Genomic DNA, 22,034 nt, shown 5'->3' on the forward strand with positions numbered 1-22,034 from the left:
TCAAGCCATTGCTAAATGGGTTGATACAAAGACAATTAAAGGTCCATATTTGCTCATTTTCAGGGTCATAACGGGATTTAGAGGGTATATCGGAAAGGTTCCATGGTTTCCTTTTCAAAAAACACCATCTTTTGTTGAACTGCACATTGCTGCAGATCCTGTTCAACTGTGTGTTCAGGTCTCTGTTTCTCCAGAGTGAGACCTCTCACTAGTTTTAGCTCCGGTTAGAGACATCTCTCAACACCAGTGTTTGGGCCGAGGCGTAGGGCACTGCTGATTCTGAACAGCTCACCTGGAGACTGAAGACAGAGGACATTCAGAAACCGGATCTCACTCAAAACACCATGGATAGTTTTTTTTTTAAGTCTTTATGTGTGTGGAAGCACCAGAGACACAAAATAACACATATCCCAGAAATTGTATTTGATTTTTTCATAATATGGGCACTTTAAGACCCTCAGATCTACAAAACTCTCTCTGTTTCTCAGCACGGTGTCAACCGGCGACATTACGAGCTGAATTGTTGTCATTACTTAGAATTCCTCATGGGGAAACTACGCACTATATCTTTAAGTCTCATTTGGTAAATTATGACAGTTTTAACGCTAAGTTAACATTGTTGGACATGTTTGTTTTTTGACATCTTGGCATTCCTGTCATAAATATTGAATATGTTTTTCTTTTGATTCCCACTGTGTGTAGATATGGCTGCTGCAATCTATCTGCAGTCTGAAGATCAGTTTCTGTGCTCCATCTGTCTGGATGTCTTCACTGATCCTGTCTCCACACCATGTGGTCACAACTTCTGCAAGAACTGCATCACTGAACACTGGAATACTGAAGACCAGTACCTGTGTCCAATATGTAAAAAGGTTTTCAACACAAGACCTGAGCTGGACATCAACAATTTGTTCTCTGAGATGGTCGCTCAGTTCAGACAGTCAGCTCAACAGAAAGCCAGCAGCAGCAGCTCAGAGCAACAAGTGTCCAAACCAGGAGAAGTTCCCTGTGACGTCTGCACTGGAAACAAACTGAAGGCCCTGAAGTCCTGCCTGGTGTGTCTGGTCTCCTACTGTGAGACTCACCTGGAGCTCATCTGACCACGTCAGGTCTGAAAAGACATCAGCTGATCGACCCTGTGGAGAACCTGGAAGGCAGGATGTGTAGGAAGCACGATAAACCTCTGGAGCTGTTCTGTAAAGACCGAAGACATGTGTCTGCATGCTCTGCACTGTTTAGACCACAAGACACATGATGTTGTTCCTCTGAAAGAAGAATATGAAGGAAAGAAGGCAGAGCTGGGGAAGACAGAGGCTGAAATTCAGCAGATGATCCAGAAGAGACGACTGAAGATTCAGGAGATCAAACACTCAGTGGAGCTCAGTGAGGAAGATGCAGACAGAGAGATAGCAGAAGGTGTTCAGGTCTTCACTTCTCTGAAGGAGTCTGTTGAGAGGAGGCCTGAATGAGCTCATCAAACACCATCAAAGAGAAGCAGAAAACAACAGAAAACAGGCCGAAGCTTTCATCACAGAGCTGGAACAGGAAATCTCTGAGCTGATGAAGAGAAGCACTGAGGTGGAGCAGATGTTACGCTCTGAAGACCACCTCCATCTTCTCCAGGGTGTCCAGTCCCTAAACATCCAACAACCTCCACCCACCAAGGACTGGACAGACGTCAGCGTCCGTCCATCATCATATGAGGGGACTGTGGTGAAAGCTGTGGTTCAGCTGGAGGAGACACTCAGTAAAGAGATGAAGAAGCTGCTTGAAGCCGAGCTGAAGAGGGTCCAGCAGTATGCAGTGGATGTGACTCTTGATCCTGATACAGCATATCCCTGGCTCATCCTGTCTGATGATGGGAAACAAGTTAATCATGGTGATGTGAGGAAGAATCTCCCAGACAACCCAGAGAGATTTTCTTATTGTGCTAGTGTTTTAGGAAAACAGAGTTTCTCTTCAGGCAGATATTACTTTGAGGTTCAAGTTAAAGGAAAGACTAATGGAGTTTAGGAGTGGCCAGAGAGTCGATCAACAGGAAGGGAGACATCACAGCGAGCCCTCAGGATGGTTACTGGACGATGTGGTTGAGAAATGGAAATGAGTACAAAGCTCTTGTGACCCTCAGTCTTCTCTCTCTGAAGTCTCCTCTCAGAAGGTGGGGGTGTTTGTGGACTATGAGGAGGGTCTGGTCTCCTTTTATGACGTAGATGCTGCAGCTCTATCTACTCCTTACTGGCTGCTCCTTCACTGAGAAACTTTTCCCATACTTCAATCCTGTCTGAATGAGGTGGTAAAAACTCTGCCCCTCTGATCATCTCTCCTGTCAGAGTAAACTAATCACTGATCATTTCAGGTATTGATTCATTTTCAATCAAGGGAACAAATGTACATTCATATATTTTACATCTTATTTTCTACAGAATCTGTTTCCTGTGGTGACTGATTTACACTTTATTCCATTTATCATATATGTTAAATGTGCAGCAACTCTTGACAATTGAATCAAACTTCATCTTGACCATTTGGTGTCTTTAGAAACTGATTTCTTCTGAAGTTATAATAAATGTCTGTGGGTTAACAGAGGTTTAAATAGATATCGTCTACATAACGTGTGTCATGATGTATTAATTAATGTGATGATGAATTATGAATAAAAACAATAGCAGATATCCACAAATGGAAGAAAAAAAAACACAAATACTTTTCTCATTGTAAATAACTAATTAAATTTAAATTGCAATTCAGAGACATATGATGTAATTGGTTGTCTGGTGTTTTTATTTTTATGTTCCTCAATAATGAGACAGGAATGAAAAAGGAAATTATTGTGTCATAATGTCAGAAATAAAGTCTGTTTGTTGAGACCAAGAATGATAATGGTGTTTCCTAAATCAGTTTCTCTGATATCACTTTAAACTGCTGGGTTGGTCTTTTCTACCACAACAGGCTGATAGATAGATAGATAGATAGATAGATAGATAGAGAGATAGATAGATAGATGGATAGATAGATGGATAGATAGATGGATAGATAGATAGATAGATAGATAGATAGATAGATAGATAGATAGACAGATAGACAGATAGGTTAGGTGTGGTGCAGGACCGGACACAGAACGACCACAAGAGGAGTAACGTACACAGTAAATAGGTTTAATTCTGACGGAAACAGAACAACCAGCAACAAAAAACACACAAACAATCCAGACACGGGAGGTGATGTGGGAGAGAAGGAGATCCCAAGACAATCTGAAAGACGGAACACGAACGCTGTGGCAGAACACAAAGTTAAGTACATATGCAAGGCAACAGAATACCAACAAGCTAGTACTAGACAGTTACCACGGAATGTAGGTAACGAACTGGCGCCGAAGAGGTGGTCGGCCCAGCCAGGTTAAGTAAGGATGAGGTGATAATGAGATGAAGCTCAGCTGTGTAGTCAGATGGAGGAGGGGAAGAGTAGACACGCCTCTAATGGATGAGGTGATAATGATTATGAAGCTCAGCTGTGTAGTCAGATGGATGAGGGGAAGAGTAGACACGCCTCTAATGGAATCCGGTAAGAGCGCCCTCCGGCGGCCGTGAACCACACAGACAGACAACAGGAAAAAACAACACAGAAGACAGCGGACCCATAACAGAGCCCCCTCAAGGGACGCCACCTGGCGGCCCAAGCTTCCAGGATGGGTCGGGTGGAAGTCCGACACCAAGGAAGGGTCAGAATGAACCTCCTGGGGATCCAAGACCTCTCCTCAGGGCCGTAGCCCTCCCAGTCAACCAGGTATTGAAGGCCGCGTCCACGCCGCCGGACGTCCAGCAGGCGGCGGACAGTATAAGCAGGATGGTCATCAATTAACCTGATCGGCGGAGGAGGATCAGCCGGGGGACACCGGCACTGGGGGTCACCGGCTTCACCTGGGAGACATGGAAAGTAGGGTAACCCTCATAGCCGCAGGCAGCTTCAGTCTAATGGCCGTGGGGCCGATGACGGACTCGACGACAAAAGGACCAGGAACCGAGGAGAGAGTTTCCGCGACCAGTCGAAGAGGGATGTTCGGGAAGACAACCGACCTCTGGCCTGGTTGGTACTGGGGAGCTGGAGCCCTATTCCTGTCCGATACAGCCTTAGTCGCTCCGTAGTTCGCAGAAGGCCTCACGCGCCTCAGTCCACACCCGGCGCCGCAGAAGTGGCGCCGCAACAGGGTAGCGTGCGACGTATTCCAGGGTGGCAGGCAAAGCGCTAGGTGTGGACCCACTGAAGTACCTGAGCTCGCACAGGTTGAGGAACAAAGAGTTCTGTCAGGAGGGCCGTCACCAGGACCAGGATCCGTGGCAGAGCAGCCCTGACCAGAGACTCGATCCTCCCAACTGACTGCGGCTACCAACAGGAGGATGGGAGCACCGACTCAGGCGCCGACGATCCTCGGTGCAGTCAAACACCCGTGAGAGGCATAGGTTTTACGTTCCTAGAGCCAGGAGTAGGTGAGGGAAAAGTAAAATCTGCCAAAGAAGAGGGCCCACCTGGCTTGACGGAGTTAAGTCTTTTAGTGGACTGAATGAGGCCAGATTTTTGTGGTCCGTCCAGACCACGAACGGATGTTCAGCTCCCTCTAGCCAGTGCGCCATTCGTCCAGTGCTAGCTTGACAGCTAGCAAATCCCGGTTTCCACGTCGTAGTTCTGTTCGGCCGGGTGACAGTTTTGGGAATGAATGCGCAGGGGTGAACGCTTCTTGTCCGAAGTGGAGCGTTGGGACAGCACCGGCCCCTACTCCAGAGGAAGAAGCGTCCACCTCCCCACAAACTGAGGGCAGAGCTGGGTGCTTAAGCACAGGAGGTGAGGTGAACAGGTGTTTTAATGTAGACATGGCTAGGTCTGCAGCAGGAGACCAGTGGAAAGGTACTTGGGAGAAGTGAGTTTAGTGAGGGGAGCCACCACCTGACTAAAATCCCGAATGAACCTTCGATAAAATTAGCAAACCCCAGAAACCATTGTAAATGCTTACGAGACGTAGGCGTAGGCCAGCTGGTGACTGCCTTGGTTTTCTCCGGGTCTGCCGCCACCTGTCCTCCCTCGACGATAAATCCCAGGAATGGGACCGATTGCTGGTGGAACGAGCACTTCTCTGCTTTAACATAAAGCTTGTTCTCCAACAGACGCTGCAGTACCTGTTGGACATGGGAGACATGCTCTGACAGAGAGGAGGAAAAAATCAAAATGTCATCAAGATACACCACTACGAACCGGTTTAAAAAATCCCTCAACACGTCATTCACAAGTGCCTGAAAAACCGCAGGGGCATTTGTCAGTCCAAACGGCATCACCATGTACTCGTAGTGGCCCAACGGAGTGTTGAATGCCGTTTTCCACTCATCACCAGCACGGATCCGTACGAGATGGTAAGCGTTGCGAAGGTCTAGCTTGGTGAACAAAGAGGCGTGTTGAAGGGGTTCGAAGGTCGAGTTGATAAGCGGCAGGGGATATTTATTCTTGATGGCCAGTTCGTTCTGTTAGGTGTGGTGCAGGACCCGGACACAGAACGACCACAAGAGGGAGTAACGTACACAGTAAATAGGTTTAATTCTGACGGAACAGAACAACCAGCACACAAAAAACACACAAACAATCCAGACACGGGAGGTGATGTGGGAGATGAAGGAGATCCAAGACATCTGACAAGACGGAACACGAACGCTGTGGCAGAAACACAAGTTAAGTACATATGCAAGGCAACAGAATACCAACAAGCTAGTACTAGACCAGTTACCACGGAATGTAGGTAACGAACTGGCGCCGAAGAGGTGGTCGGCCCAGGTTTAAGTATGGATGAGGTGATAATGATGATGAAGCTCAGCTGTATAGTCAGATGGAGGAGGGGAAGAGTAGACACGCCTCTAATGGATGAGGTGATAATGATTATGAAGCTCAGCTGTGTAGTCAGATGGAGGAGGGGAAGAGTAGACACGCCTCTAATGGAATCCGGTAAGAGCGCCCTCCGGCGGCCGATGAACACACAGACAGACAAACAGGGAAAAACAACACAGAAGACAGCGGACCCATAACATAGATAGACAGATAGATAGATAGATAGATAGACAGACAGACAGACAGACAGACAGACAGACAGACAGAAAGACAGACAGACAGACAGACAGACAGACAGATAGATAGATAGATAGACAGATAGGTAGATAGATAGATAGATAGATAGATAGAGAGAGAGAGAGAGATAGATAGATAGATAGATAGATAGATACATAGATAGATAGATAGATGGATAGATATTAAGGTAGGCAGTTAGTTTCCTATTTCGAGAACCTGCTGTTGCACTTATTATAAAGTTGATTATTTAAGGCTTTTAGACATAATGGTTAATAATAACAACACTATAACTGAGAAGATGAATGTGATTTTGAGTTTTATTGTGAAGGAGCCGGAAGCTGCCTATCGGAGCGCCGTATCCGGGGTGCTGGTGCTGAGGAGAGAGCATCCTCCGCGGCAGGTCCCCCAGGCCGGCCGTGTGTCCTCGGACATGTGATGTCAGAGAGGAGACCTTTATTACCGCTGGTCCCCGGGGGTTCATCACCGGGACGCTGACCCGTCTTCACCCCGCGCTCAGCCATGGGGGGTCTCTCCGAGGGGGGGGCAGGGTCGCCCGGACCCAGCAGACACGGACCGGGCTCCGGCTCCGCCAACAACGGCAAGAAAACGGCCAAAAAGTCGCGAACGAAAAGAGGCAAACGAGGCAGGAAAAGGCGGAATAAGAAGAACAGGAACAACAAAACTCCGCCGCCGTATTTCCCCCCGGAGGTAATGTAGCTCCCAGTCTTCAGCCCCGGGATTACCGGGGACCTGCAGCTAGCTAGTCGTGCTGCAGCAACCCGCAGCTTGTTTCAAGATAATTACTGACACACTTACCACCACCACGTTAATAACATGTACCTAACATGGCGCCAGAATACTGTTATTGTGAGCTAGGCTTCATGCAGGACTCCCTACAGCCGATACCTGCTGTTCTCTGGTCTGGAGAACACGTCACGCCAAACTCCATTACAATATGTCACGATTAAAGAGGATTTCATCTGAAATGTTGAAGCACAAATGCCAAAGAAGTGGATTGAATACATTTTCTTAAATAATAAAGACCAGTTAATAATTCGGCATATGTTCTAATGAGAAGAAGCAGTGTTTAGTTTACTATTTTTTGCATTCAACTGTCAACACGTAACGCTACGTGCGGCCGAGGTATTAGGTGGAAGGACTGCGGAATTACAGGGAAACAGTTGTGTAAACAGATATTCAGGCGATGTCACTGTATGCCGAAAGGAGAAGTTCATCTCCTCGATACAGGAACAGGTCCCAGTCAGTCGGTATGTTTTAGTTAACTCTCCCAGCATGGAATCAAACTTTAAAGTGGAAGAATGGTTAATGAAGTAAGGTCTCGCACGTCACTGCACACCAGGCACGGCGCCAGGATTCCAGTTTTGGATGGGCCAGACCAATTGTGGGTGGGCCTCAAATTAAAACATGATTTCAAATCACTGTTTAACCTAATACAAATGACTAATATACTGTTATATTATATGTGTGCTACTATAATGAGATTCCAGTAGCTTGATGCTCTTAAATATGTTGTAAAAAACATTGTACAAACGTTTTGGTGTATAGGACGACCTATCGGACCGCTCTCCTTGGTTCTGCCCAGAGAGGAGCGCGTTGGAATCTCCATTACGCACCATACCTGGCTGCGCTATTACGCAAAGCTCTATAGACTGGAACAGTGGTCAGGCATTTAATATTTACCCAGAACATAGTTTAGTTCTGCTCGTATAACAGGAGGCCTAATATTTCACAATTCTGTTAAATTGTTTTTATGTTTTCAACACTACAGATCAACAACACGGGCCGACAGTTTCATTCAACACTCGGGCACAGAACTGGTTCATTGACGTCGTCTGTCGTGTAAAACAAGACTCAAGTTATTTCCTTAAGAGACAAACTGTTACTGTAGTGTGATTCATGTTATAAACATATTTAACACAAGGAAATAAATCACATTAACAACTGACACAGCGCTGATAACAAGGGGAACCCAGGAGGGAAAAAGAACAGTAACAAGCTGATATAGAAATAGAAATGCGCCTGTAGATTTGTAACGGGTTATGGATCGATTATTTTAATATATCTCAATACAGACAGAGTAGCCTTCACATGCTCTTATCCCCTCGTGGTACACAATTAAACTCGCTGAAAAAGGCCTAGAAGAAGCGAACACTGAACGACTAATTTCCTCTTTTTCTCTCTGCTATGTTACTAACTTTAAACATGTAGCCTACGGATTCATCGCATGTTTTTAGGTCGCCTCGCACACACACACACACACTGACACAAATTACAGCAGTAGTTGGCGGGGTTTGCTCTGTAAAATTTCGATGATATCATCGAAGTTAAGAGTTACTGTAAGCTCTCTTTCATATGTCAACAGACACAGAGACATAAGGCTTATAAGCATGGTGCTCCTGTTCGGTGTTTTAATCCGGTTGACGCTGGAAAAGACGCGTTCAACTGTACAGGATGTCATCGGCAGCGTTATCAGAGCTTTTAGGAAAGCATGGATATTTGGGAAAACGTCCTCATTGCATATGTCATTAGTCTGAAGGCTAGGAGACATCAGGACTGCTGATGGTGTCCTTAGTCTGAAGGCTAGGAGACATCAGGACCGCTGCAGATGCCATGAGGCCAGAGGTGTCCCTGTGGAATCTAGTGTTGAGTTCACTAAGCTGGCAGTCTAATAGCGCGTTGGAAATGTTGCGCAGATCACCGTCACTTAACAGACAAACAACTTTTTTAAATTAAGTTAAAAACCATTTAAGATTTAGACTATTTGGGCACCCAGATAGCTCAGTTGGTAGAGCGAGTGCCCATGTACAGAGGTTTGCTCCTCGACACAGCGGGCCCGGGTTCAAATCCAGCCTGTGGCCCCTTTGCTGCATGTCAACCCCCCCTCTCTCTCCCCCTTTCACACATCTCTCTGTCTGCCTATCTAATAAAGGGAAAAAACCCAGAAAAAATAACTTAAAAAAAAGATTTAGACTATTTTAGCACAAATTATGAGATAATTTGCCATTTTTTAATTATTCTTTATAATTAAAACATACATTTTTTTTAATGAAAATTTGTGGGTGGGCCTGTTGAAAAGTTGGTGGGCCTAGGCCCGTCAGGCCCACCCATGATGCCGTGCCTGCTCTACGGGACAGCCTCGCTGTGTTGTGTGTGTGTGAAACTGCGTCTGCATCTAGGGACACCAGACCGGACCAGGACAGCACGTTGACATCTTGGACAGAGACACCAGCAGCCCACAGCAGTTATCAGGACCTGGTTTTTTATTAAACTACTTAACTGGGATCGTAGAGTGGAATCGTTATTTTTAACAGAAGTAGAACAAGAATGGTTTATAAAGCTTTTTCTATTTCACAGTAAAATGTAAAATAAATGAAATAAAATCCTCAACTCCTAAAAGGCATTCCTAGAGTAGAAATCCAGTTTATCAAATATCTTCACCACCAGAATACAGCTCCTACATCAACACTGGACATCTTCATTTAACATCACATTTTACACATAGAAGAAACATCGCATTCAATACAGTTACCAGCATATTATATATATTCATATCAGAATCATAACTTTCAGCCCTGCAGCGATGTGAAGGTGACGCCAGCAGACGGCGCTGGTCCCATTCATGCAGGAATTTAACAGAACCTGTTTCCACCCGGTACATGTGGACCACTACACTGAAGGGACTACTGCTGCAGCAACACTTAGACCTGGAGTTTATGTTGTTATTACACGACATGTTGGGTTAGTAGACGGGAGTGTTACAGTCATGGTTGGACATTAGAAATAATAATAATTAAATAAAAGAGTTCCAGGCGGTTGTGTTGTCATTTCTCTGCGTGAAGTCAATAATCATCTCCAGCCCAAAGACTAATTAGTTACTGAGTGTCAGTGCATCTGATATCTATCTTCTCTTATCCCTGAACCAGGACATCGCTGAAAGGATTTAAGTAGTGATCCACCTGGAGCTGCTATGTTTTTGCAGGTATGTTGGAGGCTGATCACAACCTGGCTACACTATGGAACAATAGTAATGTTGGAATGTCGGTTTTAAACGTGTGTGTGTGTGTGTGTGTGTGTGTGTGTGTGTGTGTGTGTGTGGTGTGTGTGTGTGTGTGTGGTGTGTGTTTCCTAGGATGGAGACGTTCTAGCCCGCTGTACTCTGCCTCTGATTGGCTAGTACACGTGCCTTCGTTGGTCGGATTGGTTACTTAAGGCCTATGAGGGTGAGTGTGATTGGTTAAGGTTGCGGAAAGAATGCAATGGTAAGCCAATCAGAGCGGAGTAGTAAGGCAGGATAGGGCGGGACATGCCATCGCCGTCTGGAGGAAACGTAAACACACGTGGAGCACACTTCTCTTCTCATGCTGGACGGGTGTTGTTGTTGCTATGGAGATATAAATCGTCCGTACAGAGTTTGCTCGCTTTGGACTCACAATAGGAACACAACTGTAACGTTTTGCTGTCCTGCGTCTGATTGTGTACCTGAACGCACCGCAGAGTCTCCGGTGGTGAGTACCGTTCCAGTGGTCATATTTACCCGTTCAACAGCAGGGTGGACACTGAACTTCAGCAAGTCGCTCTCTTCCTTTCAGCTCTAATAACATATTCATCACGTTCCCACGTCTTAGGCTAGCTACTGGAAAGTTTAGAGAGCTAACCTACAGCTTATTCTACATTACATGAAGCTAACGTTAGCCCACAAAACATGGAGCTAGCTGAGCTACAACAACACGGAGCTAGCTAAGCTACAGCAACACGGAGCTAGCTAAGCTACAGCAACACGGAGCTAGCTAATACAGCAACACGGAGCTAGCTAAGCTACATCAACACGGAGCTAGCTAAGCTACAGCAACACGGAGCTAGCTGAGGTCCATCCAGGACGGGGGTTTCCTGGCATTGATCCTCTGTCTTATTCTCCAAGGAGAGAGGGACATCTACCAAAAGCCTTTTCAACATTTAGTTTGCAGGTATTTTTATTTTGTTTGTCTTCTCACACTAATGTGGCTACCAACACACAATGATGTTTTTCTTTTCATTAACAAAGAACAGTTACAGAGCCAGTATGTAAACATTCAAAAGTCAATACCAGTAAAAAACAATAAAATAAATTAATTAAAGTGTAGTGTGAATAAAGTCAGATGTATCACCGGTACATAGGGCGGAGTTACCTCCTGTACACAACTCCTGATGGTTTATTTGAACATTTATTTTTGGTAATGTCAATGCCCCAGAGGAATATACGTAACTACTAGATATATACTATAACTACTGCCCCTCTAAGAAAGAATATACCACTACATTACTGACTAGGGGTGGGCGGATCGATCTAAATATCGATAGTATCGATGCCAACGCTGGTATTGGTATTTGATCGATACAACTGTAATTGAATCGATATTTTAATTTAGATATCTCTCCTCTACGTTCACTATACTTTGCTTGTGTCTTCCACCTTCCTGAGCAAACGCCGCTTTCACATCTTGGCCACATGCTCCTCCCCCCCCCCTCCCTGCTCCTCTGCTGTGATTCGTTGTTGTGTCGTCCGTGACTCACTGACACACGCGCAAGCGCAGAGGAGCAGCGGGACTGAAAGCACAATGAATGAGAGATCAGGATGGCCGAGAGGAAGAGAAGTGTGTGTGGAGCTATTTTACGGCACTAAATGATAATACTGCAACTTGTGATACGTGTAAAAAGAGAATTCGATATGTGGCAACACTACAAACCTATACAGACACTTAAAACACATGACAAGGAAAATGCTGATCTACAAAACAAACAAAAAAGAAGAAATGAGGAGGGAATCAATCCACTTCCAGACCCCCGGCACAGAGACAGAGTTCGGTGGGAGAGTCATTTCAGACAGGCAGAGAATACCCAGGTAGCTTGTAAGAGTAGGCTAATATTATGTTGGTCATGTCATATTGTGCATTAGTTAGTGTGATTTTTGTTATTCTTTATTTATTTATGTATTTTTTTTAAAGGCAGTAAAATTTGGTTTGTATTCATTCTACAGTGCCTAATGACTAATAATAAATGTACTTCAATACATTAATAAAAAAATATTGCCTAAAGAATTGATCATTCATTCACCTCAGAAATAATGAAATGCTCTCCCCTACACAAAAGTATTTTTTTAAGTAAAAAGTATCGTATTGGTATCGGCAATACGGACCCTATATGTATTTGGTATCGGATCGATACCAAATTTTGCAGTATCGCCCACCACTATTACTGACCCTCTAAGAAGGAATATACCACTACATTACTGCCCCTCTAAGAAGGAATATACCACTACATTACTGACCCTCTAAGAAGGAATATACCACTACATTACTGCCCCTCTAAGAAGGAATATACCACTACATTACTGACCCTCTAAGAAGGAATATACCACTACACTACTGCCCCTCTAAGAAGGAATATACCACTACATTACTGACCCTCTAAGAAGGAATATACCACTACATTACTGCCCCTCTAAGAAGGAATATACCACTACATTACTGCCCCTCTAAGAAGGAATATACCACTACATTACTGACCCTCTAAGAAGGAATATACCACTACATTACTGCCCCTCTAAGAAGGAATATACCACTACATTACTGACCCTCTAAGAAGGAATATACCACTACATTACTGACCCTCTAAGAAGGAATATACCACTACATTACTGCCCTCTAAGAAGGAATATACCACTACATTACTGACCCTCTAAGAGGAATATACCACTACATTACTGACCCTCTAAGAAGCTGCCGTACATATCTATATTATATGATATGTACTACTGCATATTCTCTGGGCGGGACTAATAACTGGAGTGTGGAGAGGAACTCGTTATACTTTAGTAACGGCCCGTCCTCGGTGTCCGGTACCGCTGCTCCACAGACGTCTCCGACTCTTGTTTGAATGTCCTCCACTTCTTCAGGAACGGCGTGCAGACGGAGGTCATGGCGTCGGCTGTAGCGGTCGACCTCGTTGATTTCCAGTTCCACGTCAGTAACGTTTTTCTGAAGCTGCTCGCAGGTTTCTTTAAGACCCCGTTCTGTCTTCCCAGGTCCAGAACTTCTTTAGGGCAGAAGTCCAGTTCCTTTTTTAAGACCGTCCCTTTGAACTGTGTTGTAGTGGACATTGGTTGGTCTGCTCTTTCTCTTTTATTCTTCTCAATGACAGCTGTAATAATTGTGTTCTGCAGCTCAGAGAGCGACGGTTCTGTCGGTTTGGCGGGGACGTGTTTTCTCCGTGACCTCTTGTCTTCTTAGGGTGGTGTTTTCACAGGTGTAGCAGGAGAGGAACTGCAGTCTTCACCATGTACATGTTCCGTTTGTCTTTATTAATTACAACCTCCATATCTTCCAGTCGCGGGAGTTCATCTTCTCCAAGTGCCCATCGCTAGCATGTGCTAACGTTAGCTTTAGCTTACAGCTAGAAACCGATAGCTCCACCTCTCGTAGTTTCAGACCTCTGCTTCTTCAAATACAAATATGAACTTCTTTAGGCAACGTAATGTAGTTACATTAATAATGTGTGCAGTAATTCCCACATTATTTTCGCTAGTACGACTTCTCATGTCGCCATCCCGAGTCAACCTCCGGTCCGCCGGGTCCTACAGTCGGTGAAAAGACTGACCGCCTCGCTCTCGTCAGATTGTCGTTGCCTACGTGGCACGACGTCAGAGCAAGTCTACCCAGCACGCAACGGCCTTTTATCGGCAAATTTTTAATTCAATTTTAATCTGTTATTGATGAAATTACAATTTACACTCTATGTCCACACTTTGTTAGTAATCACACACAGTCCTGAACTACACACACACACATGCTCAGGATCATACATGCATGTCAGAGTGAGTGGGCTGCCAGCTGAACCAGCGCCTTCAGGGGTTGGGGGGGAGGGGGGTATGGTGCCTTGCTCAATTGCACCTGTCATTGCCAGGAGGTGAAGTGGCATCTCTCCAGCAACCAATCCACACTCGCTACTTTTTTTGGTCCACACTGGGACCTGAACCAGTGACCCTCCGGTTCCCAACCCAACTCCTACGGAATGAGCTACTGCCAGCCTACGCAGACCTGGCTCATCTCCAACGAGCCGAATATCAGAGGAGACTCTCAGAAAGAATGAAGCTCCGCTACATTTCTAACGTCTGGGTTTTCTGCTTTAGTGTTTCTAATATTACACAGAGATACCTGACACTCTGAAGTCCTATGGACCGGTCCCCTCATCAGCCCTCGCATATTCTCTCCATTCAAACAGAAGATCTGAATCTAGTAAAACATGGTCAGCTAGAATTCACTCACACCTCCCATTAGTTCTTCTAACCCTTGTATCATTATCTCTGCATGGTTTCCCCCTTGGGTCTACAAAGGAGTCCTCAGCAGACGGCAAGCTGGCCACCGTAGCAGTAAGGAGAGGAGGGAGGAGGAGCAGCCTGCAGCAGCAGTAAAGGAGGAGGAGGAGGAGCAGCCCTGCAACAGTGAAGGAGGAAGAGGAGGAGTATGTGGTGGAGAAGGTTTTGGACCGCAGAGTGGTGAAGGGAAGAGTAGAGTTTCTGCTGAAATGGAAGGGGTTCTCAGAGTAAGTATGAGTCTATAATAATAATACTTGGTGTTCTTGGTCCTGATATATTTAATATATTTACATATTGCAAATAAATGTCAGCATTGTATCACGCCCTCAAAGTTGAAGGTTTGGTATTTAGACTCTTAGTTGCAGACCCACAAAAAACCTTAGAAATAGAAAAAAGGACTAATAGGAATGATGAATTAGAGTGAGAATGGATTGTCTAAAAACAAAGTGTGAGGAGATGTTCTTCTGTCTGCACTCACCTTTCCAGTGAGGAGAACACATGGGAGCCACAAGACCACCTGGACCTGGACCTTATCACAGAGTACATGCAGAAACACGAGGAGGAGGAGGAGGAGGAGGAGGAGGAGGAGGAGGGCAAGAGGAAAGGTGTCAGGGAGGCCTCGGGAGACTCAGAGGAGCGAGGGAGCAAGAGGAAGAAGGAGGAGGTGAGTGAAGGAAAGAGGTTACTCCAGACTGAAGACTCCCAGAAATCAAATCTCAATATTAATGAATGCACAAAGTGGGTTTCACAAATGTCTTTTAGGATTTATATATTATACCGTAATTCCTCAAAGAAAACCCGGTAGTCATTAAACTCCGCCCTCTGATAGTGGTCGGGGGGGCAACACGGGCGAATAAAGGCCGGGGGGAATCAGAGTGGATAATCTCCTCAGGGCCTTTCATATGAGGTGCATTCAAGTGCATCGTAATGTACATTTCTACCAGTTTAATTTAACAGATTCAATATATACATGCCAATGTCAAGTGATGAAGTTTTATTTAAGGGATGCGTGGATATGCAAAACCTACTTTTCAAAACTCGTCCTACGTTCACTGACCGATCTGCCTGAAACTTGGCATATAGCATCTTGAGGTTGCTGTTACAAAACGTTACTGAATTAATTTTCTTTGGTTCTCAAATGTGTAAATTACAAAATATGATTTTTTTTGTAAATAGAGACCCGCTTTTTTTTCATCCCGCTCTGAGACTCGGGACCAAATCTGTACAAAGGTATATCTATATATATATATATATATATATATATATATATATATATATTCTGACTGCCCATGCGATCTTTACCATATTGGAAGTGTTTGATCTAGAGCCACTCCTAAGGCCACACATATAATGGTGTACTGATTGGTTTAAATGGGCGTGGCCCAGTACACCCCCAAAATCCTTTTTAGGAACAAACAAACAACTCAACAACAATTCTTTTGATCTTGTTTTTTTGTGCTAGACGAAATGTGTTCAACAAACTTTAACCAAGTCCAGTTGCTTTTGATTTGAACCCTTTTTGGATACTATATCCTGGATGACTCAGAACCTTTACATACATCAAAGCTATTTTTTAAACCTCCATGATCACGACATATGCTCCGGTGTTTGTCGGTGGCATCAGTGATCCTCAGCAGTTTTATTTCAGAGCACAGCAGAAAGCTCTGCTGCGCTTCAGAAATGCTTTAGGAAATGTAGCTTGTGTGGACAATACCACGTTACTTGCTCAATAAAAGAGGTAAACCTCTGAAAAGCTGTTTGATTCAGAAACCAGACACGCTACTGAGAAGTAGTTAAACTAGTATCGTCACTGCCCAATACTGCTGGAGATACAAGTTTGATTTAGCAACAACAACAAGCTAAAACAAAAGGTCAACTGGTGCCCCTCATTGCTAATGTCTACCAGGGACAATGGTTCCAAATTACTTTACTGCAGTAGACCTAGTCCAGCAACATAGAGACAACATGATAACCCCTACAGATACAAGTGCAGTATAAAAATCTGTGGGAAAATGTTACATTTGCAACTTTCCCGGCACTAAAAATCCTGGATGATCCACCATGTGTTACCGCCTGGCTAAAGGCTGGCAATAAAAAGGGAGGCCACACATGAATTGATCAGAAGTAGTTTATTTATCACAAACAACAAACACTGAATGTAACATTTCCCATAATGCAACTCCATAATGGGGATGTTGATTTGAACCCTTCATGGATACTATATCCTGGTGCCCCTCATTGCTAATGTCTATCAGGGACAATGGTTCCAAATTACTTAAATGGTAGACCCCCCATGTGTTACCGCCTGGCTAAAGGCTGGCAATAAAAAGGGAGGCCACACATGAATTGATCAAAAGTACTTTATCAGAAACTAACAAACACTGGATGTTACATTTCCTAAAATGCAACTCCATAATGGGGATGTTGGCAGATAATTAAGAAAGGTAATGCATCTATCAAACTCTGTTCCACAGACATGCTCTACATGTGGACATAGTTTCTAGTTTAAGATAGATCTCTACAGCGGCACCTCACTAACTCACTCTCTGTTTTTCTGTCTAGAAACGGAGAGGAAGAGGAGTCAAACATCACCGCTGTCAGCACTGTGACAAAACCTTCACAACATCAGAACATTTAAAGATTCATCAGAGAGTTCACACTGGAGAGAAGCCGTACAGCTGTGATCAATGTGGGGCAGCTTTCACACAGCAGAGTATCTTAAAAAGCCATCAACGCATTCACACCGGAGAGAAGCCGTACAGCTGTGATCAATGTGGGAAAACCTTTTCTCAGAGTGGTAGCCTTAAAAAACACCAGCGCATTCACACTGGAGAGAAGCCTTACTGGTGTGAACAATGTGGGAAAACCTTTTCTGTGGGTGGTAGCCTTAAAAAACACCAGCGCATTCACACTGGAGAGAAGCCGTACTGGTGTGAACAATGTGGGAAAACCTTTTCTCGGGTGATAGCCTTAAAAAACACCAGCGCATTCACACGGCCTCGTTTGTGAACATGTTCCAGAGCCAAGCTGTTTACTCCTCCTCATGCCCTGATAGCTGTGTTGTTTATATTCTGATCTTCTCTCCACATTGAAGGCTGACCAGCAGTAACTCTATCTTCTGAACAGCATGGATGTTGTCCTGGCTACGACTACATATTACGCTCCCTCCTTTGAAGGGGTCGTCCTGTTGTTCATGTACAGGTGCAACTCAAAAAATTATTTTCATTTTCAAATTCATTCATTTCAGTAATTAAACTTAAAAGGTGAAACTATATATTATCAAGACTCATTACATGCAAAGTGAGATATTTCAAGCCTTTATTTGATATCATTTTAAGGATTATGGCGGACAGCTTATGACCACCCAAATTCAAAATCTCAGAAAATTAGCATATGGTGCAAAGTTCAGTATTGTTGGCTCAAAGTATTCACTCTAATCATCTAATTAATCCAAAACACCTGCAAAGGGTTCCTGAGCCTTTAATTGGTCTCTCAGTCTGGTTGAGTGGAATTCACAATCCTGGGGAAGACTGCTGACCTGACAGTTGTGCAGAAAACCATCATTGACCCCCCCCCCCCCCTCCAGGAGGGAAAGCCTCAACAGGTAACTGCAAAGGAAGTTGGATGTTCTCAAAGTGCCGTATTAAGGCACATTAATAGAAAGTTAAATGGAAGGGAAAAGTGTGGAAGAAAAAGGTGCACAAGCAGCAGGGATGACCGTACCCTGGAGAGGATTGTCAGGAAAAGGCCATTCAAATGTGTGTGTGTGTGTGTGTGTGTGTTTGTGTGTGGGGGGGGGTTCACAAGGAGTGGCCTGAGGCTGGAGTTACTGCATCAAGAGCCACCACACACAGACGGGTCCTGGACATGGGCTTCAAATGTCGTATTCCTCTTGTCAAGCCGCTCCTGGACAACAAACGTCAGAAGCGTCTTACCTGGGCTAAAGAAAACAAGACCTGGTCTATTTCTCAGTGGAGAGGCCCACAATCCAAGATACTTGAAGTCCAGTGTGAAGTTTCCACAGTCTGTGTTGGTTTGGGGAGCCATGTCCTCTGCTGGTGCTGGTCTACTGGGCTTTATTAAGTCCAGAGTCAGCGCAGCCGTCTACCAGGACATTTCAGAGTACTTTATGCTTCCTTCAGCAGACAAGCTTTATGGAGATGCTGACTTCATTTTTCAGCAGGACTTGGCACCTGCCCACACGGCCAAAGTACCAAAACCTGGTTCAATGACCATGGGATTACTGTGCTTGATTGGCCCACAAACTCTCCTGACCTGAACCCCATAGAGACCGAACAATGCAGAAGAGCTGAAGGCCGCTATTGTAGCATCCTGGTCTTCCATAACCTGTCCTGCCTGGAGGCTGCGGAACATCTGGAAACTTTCCGACTTGGGAGCGGATTCTGTCCCCGTCCCCGGCTCTCGTCCCCTTTACAGGCGAGGAGCAGCTCGTCTCCAACGAGCCTCATGTGAGCTGTCCCGCTCTGTCCTCTACAACTCAAGGGACAGATGTGCAGACAGTGACTATTGAGTCTTGTAACTGCGAGGTATTTTCCAACTAAATAACACAAATGAGTATAACCTTTATAGTAACCAATAGAAATAATTAGGGACTTTTCAGATGATTATGGAACTGGTTAAGTAGAAGTAAAGAATGTGATGTATTTGGTGTAACAATTATAATGTAATCAAGTAAAATATGATTATAACCAGAAGACAGAATGAAGCAGGTTATGATTTTAAATGTGATTATGAATAAGCATGTGATGAAATGTGTGTGTAGAGAATAAGGGAAGTGAGAGTGAGGTGTTAGGACACGCCCAGAGCAGGAAGGGAAATGTGTGTGCAGAGCAGAGATGTGTGTATCTGAAAATGTGTGTGTATGTGAGGAAAGTTAGAGATGTGTGTGTTCCAAGAAAGATGTAAAAAAGGAAGACAAAGAGCGAACAGCGTTATTCCTCGGCGGATCTCAGAAGGCAACGGACTGGACCCAGAACAGCACCGGACCACAGGACCTCCAATAAAAGATTGGGATTTGAACAGCAAACAGCTGGAGAACACTTCAGAAATCCTCTTCAGTGGATTTTATGGGACAGACCACAGAGGGTAACCACGACGACCAATCCAACTGACTTGCCTTGACTTTGACTATAAATATGAGTTGATGTGGACTCTCTCTTCAGCGCATACCCACTTATTGTTTTTTTTTCTATTCTCTGCTTTTGATACTCTCTGCTTTTAGGGCAGAAGGGGAAAAGATTATTATTATTTATTATTATTTATTATTATTTTTTTGATTATTCACTGAATAATAAAACTACCTGAGCTTGTTGTGAGCTAGGAGACCAAAAGACTTGTATTCCTTGATTTTAGTCATTTAATTTCTCTCTCTCACCCCTCAGCTTTCCGAGGGCAGAAGTTTCCCCCCGTGAGGGTAGTTAAGACTCCTCTTTAACCACCTGGGCGAGTTGCAGCCCGGCGGGGATCGACATTGACAGTCAGACCTTCTGTTATCTCCTAGTGGGGGGGCATTTCCCATCCGCTCTGCCGGTCAGAGCAACCGAGCACTTAGCCTCTCTCGGACCGGAGACCAACGAAGGCTAGCGGGGTCCTTGAGAAGGAGGGGACCTCCGGGGACCCTGGGAGGACCGGTTACTGACCGTGAGTACTAAAGAAAAATCATTGGTTGTAAAGATCCCCTCGGGCAGTGCTTCAAATATACAGGGTTAGGGTTAGGGGGACAAGAGCCCGTTAGTGGGGGACGTCTGGGGGTAAAATCTGAAAAGACCTCTTGCCTCGCATCCGGTTTTCCTGATCCGGGCGGGGGCCCTTTAAATTTAGCAAGGGTGTGTGTTTGTCTGTAATATAAAGAAATAAAACTAATTATTACTAAAAATAATAATTACTAATTGATTTTAAAAAGTGTTAAATTAGCAAATCAATGTGTGTGGATCCAAAATCTAGCATTTATACAATCAGGGAAGTTTCAAAGTAACTCCTTTTAATATAGGCCTAACCACCTCCCCCCCGCTGATAGTAACGGGGGTTATTATACGGCAGAAGTGGGCATAGTAGGGACGGGGGGGGGGGTTACTGAGTTGGCCCTCAACTAATCGAGAGCGATACGACGCCTCAGTAAAACAGGTTTTCTAATCGTACTAGTGTTTTAGGACAACAGAGTTTCTCTTCAGGATGAAAAGAAAGACTAAATTGACTCTAGGAGTGGCCAGAGAGTCGATCAACAGGAAGGGAGACATCACACTGAGGATGGTTACTGGACGATATGGTTGAGATATGGAAATGAGTACGAAGCTCTTGCTGACCCTCCAGTCCTTCTCTCTCTGAAGTCTCCTCCTCAGAAGGTGGGGGTGTTTGTGGACTATGAGGAGGGTCTGGTCTCCTTTCATGACGTAGATGCTGCAGCTCTTATCTACTCCTTTACTGGCTGCTCCTTCACTGAGAAACTCTTCCCATACTTCCATACTGGTAATAATGAAGGTGGTAAAAACTCTGCCCCTCTGATCATCTCTCCTGTCAGAGTAAACTAATCAGAACCAGAATACTTTATACTTTGTGAGAATACAGTGCCTTCCTTTGTCTTTGGGTCTCATCATGATCTTGTCCATCTCTCCCTTCCCAAGGGAAAGCGTTGTCTGAAGTAGTCTCTTCATTTCAGATTGTCTCAGTGAAGACATTAAACACAACTCAGTTGATCTATTTATATAGTAACAGCGTATGGTTACATTAAAGGTTACTGTTCTCTCATAATGTTAAGATAACAACATTAATCATACAGTTAACCAGCTAGCACACCATATAAGGTAACGTTAGCATTCATCCAAGTGAAACTAGCTAACATTACATTAATATTGGATGGCATCAACGGCCACTGCACTGTTTATATGCAGCGCGACAGCGAGGGAGCTTTTTGTCAGATGTCTGGAGATTAATAGCATTGAAAAGTACATTTCTACTAGTTATATACACTAATTTGTCTGTTAAGTACCTGCTGTAGTCACTAGAAAGAAAAGCTTGTTGACACTATACCCAAAACAATGATGATGGTCATATACTGGATAGTTACCACGGCAACATCCACTTCACCGCCTACTCAGTCCCCCCCCCCCCCCCCCCCCCACACACACACAAGATGATCAGACAGAGGAACAAGTCGTAGCTTAGTGTTGTACAGTATTATTAGCCATTATTTAGGCAGTTTCATCTCTTTTTGGGGGGGGGGGGGGTGAGGGTGATACAGAGGAGATCTGGACCTCCGTGTCCTTTAATGGTAGATACGGCCATGGTTGAAAGATTCTGTTGCTAAATGCTATTGAAGTATAGTGTAAATATAGAGTACAGTAGGAACATAAAGTACAGCGTGAACATGAGTGGCATCAGTGAATAAATAGATATTGCACATGGAACTGAGTAATTATTGCACATAACTGTCCAAGAATATTGAGATTCAGATGTAGACGTGTGTGTTATTAGTCCAGTTGTGACTCTCTAAGTGTGTAATGCTGGAGGAGGAGTTATATAGTCTGATAGCCACAGGCAGCAA

General features: G+C 44.5%; 1 pseudogene; it reads left to right on the forward strand.

The window, feature by feature from the left end:
* The first annotated feature begins 682 nt into the window (after positions 1-682).
* Positions 683-21,021, forward strand: LOC116705061 (E3 ubiquitin-protein ligase TRIM21-like; annotated as a pseudogene).
* Positions 21,022-22,034: the final 1,013 nt, after the last annotated feature.

This window comes from Etheostoma spectabile, chromosome 2, assembly GCF_008692095.1.
Source record: "Etheostoma spectabile isolate EspeVRDwgs_2016 chromosome 2, UIUC_Espe_1.0, whole genome shotgun sequence".
Classification (NCBI taxonomy): domain Eukaryota; kingdom Metazoa; phylum Chordata; class Actinopteri; order Perciformes; family Percidae; genus Etheostoma; species Etheostoma spectabile.